Below are 2,670 nucleotides of genomic sequence, written 5' to 3' on the forward strand. Positions count from 1 at the left end.
GTGGAACTCTAAATCTGATGTACCAAGGCTGTGACAGACTGCACAAAAGTCAAATTTTCAGTAACAAATCGATGCCTACAGCAGAGCTCATTCGATTTCATTTGACAAAACCCTCTGTCCTCACAAGTGCTATGAAACCAAACTTCTTCCCTCAGGCACCTGCTTAAGGCTCCAGGTGAAAGCATGACTAACCTTGAGCTTTTCTATAAATACAGCTATAGAGCACAACTGCAAATTGCTCCCGCTGTGCAGCTGATAAACTTTTGAAGGGACATTCATCATTACCTACTTTCCATTGCATGACCTCACATTCCTCTTAAGCTTTACTGACGCATACCAGAAGCCAAAGGGTAGGGAGAGAGCTGGAGGAGATGTTGCCAGACTTCTCAGAGGCACAGAAAAACCTACAAAGTCAAGGAAATCCCAAACAGGACAGGAGAAAAGGGAATATCTTCTCTACAAGAGTGGTGCAGCATTGGAACAAGCACTCAGAGAGGCTGTGTAGCATTCACTCAAATTTCTCCACGAGTGGACAAGACCCTGAGCTATGAAACTGGCTGTGCTATGAGCAGGGGTGGAAGCAGATACTGCAGAAGTCCGTTCCAACGACGGTATTTTGTGATCCTATGGGCTCATCAGTTTATATGAGATGTCACTGAGTTGGACCTGATCCCTTCCAACTTAGGACAGTCGATGATTCTCTTCATGAAAGTTGTCCAATATTTCCTGAATGTTGCATGGCTCGGCTTTGATATCAAGGGAACAAAGGTATTTATATAAGATCCACCAGTGACCAGGCTTCCATCCTTTCTCCGCAGACTATTTTCTTCATGAAGAAAAAGCTGCTAGTCACAGGTACTGGATTGATTTCTTCTTTTACAGTGAGAGCAATGCAGTTGTCATTGCTAAATAATATTCTCTGTAGAAAATAGACACTTCTAGAAATAAAACCATTCCTCAAAAATGTTTCCATTGCTGTTAAGCAATCACCGGGTCTCCCATGGGGTTTTCTTTGTATTTCTTCTTTCTGATCCCTGCCTTTTTCTGTTACAGCTTCACTTGTAAATGCTCCAGCATTCCTGAAAACACACATTCCTGAAGAGCAGAGGTTTTTGGGGTGGTTGAGTTTATTTCTTTGCCTTTTCTTCCCACCCTAGTGATATTGCTTCCAGAGAAGTGACATTTCCATGAAGGCCAGATTCAGAAGCACATTCATAGCAGGTTCCTCTGACCAAACATCACCAAGTGCCAGGAGCTTGCCAACCATTTCCTGGCTCCTCAGCATGAGCAGCACCTTTCACCACAAAGTTGAAGATTTTTACATTGAATAAAATAGAATTTAATCATAATCAAGTACTCATCTGTTTGTGAACAACTTCTCTGCTGAGAGTGGGGAAGCTCTTGAAAGATATGCCGACATCCTGGAGCACACACAGTCATCTGGAGAGATCAGACAGGAGCTGGGCAGAAAGTATTGCATGTAAGTATTTAGAAAATACTAAACCATCAGAAGAAATGAGCCCTTTCCCAATGACTCAGCAAGTCCCAGTGCCTCCCAAACACCTCCTTACCTTCACGTTGCCTCTCCAGCTCACCCATCTGTTGTCCTGCTGAGCTGTGCATTTCCTTACTCTACACACTTGAAATTTATGCATCCATCCACATCCCAGTTCATCAGCTGGAAATCAGAAGTCTTCTCAGCAACATTAACAAGCACTAAGGAAACAAGTTTCATTTTTATATAGAACTGTATCAGAACCAGGATAATCCTTACGGATTCCTTCCAAACTGGGATATTCAGTGATGATTCCAATCTGAACAGTACAACCAAACTACACGTCTTCATCAACTAGCATTATTTAAAAGATTAATTTGAGGCTGTGGTGGAGGAAATAGGCTGGGCTAGGAGGAAAATGTTTGACTGTTTTCACAAGTATCTTCCTTTGCAGGCAAGTTGCCAGCATAGTTATACTAAAACAGTTGCAATTATTCCATTGCAGGTGTTTTGGAACAAGTATCAAAGCAACCAGGCTGTATTTGAGTAAACACAAAGAAAGCCATCAGTGGAGGCACGTTTCCCTAAGCTCATGCTCAGGAACAGCGCTCCAAAAATCCTGTTCTCTCCACATCTGACATTGCTGCCCTCAGTTCTGAGCAGTAACATAGCATGCCCCTAGGAAATCTCATGCCAGGCTCCTCAAGACAAACCAACTCATCCTCCTATGAGCCGTGCAATGCTTGAACTGCTACCAGTAACAAATTCACTGTGTAAGATAGGATTAATCCCATCAACAACAAATTTCACAAGGGGCAGCTTATAACCCATCTGTAATTAGTGGAGGAACCGTGGACCTGTCAGCCAAAGCAGCTGGCCAGACTTGCAGCACAACATCTTTGTGTCACTGAGATAAATCACCCTCCGCCCTTATAAACTGCTTAGCTATTGTGTACAGGAGGGTGTCTGACTCTGCTAAGTGCTGGTAGTTTATCAATGACACTCTTTGGCTTTTGATGCTTAAGCCCACCCAGCGTGCACGCAGACGCCCTGTCAACGTGCAAACCCAGATTTTGGAGTTTCCATATACCTGAGATCAGCCAAAACCATCTTGCTGAGGTGGGGGAAGCACAGCTCTGCACATCAGTGATCTGCAAAGCGCTGCCTTCTTTCAG

The sequence above is a fragment of the Lagopus muta genome, chromosome 7, assembly GCF_023343835.1.
Source record: "Lagopus muta isolate bLagMut1 chromosome 7, bLagMut1 primary, whole genome shotgun sequence".
Lineage (NCBI taxonomy): Eukaryota > Metazoa > Chordata > Aves > Galliformes > Phasianidae > Lagopus > Lagopus muta.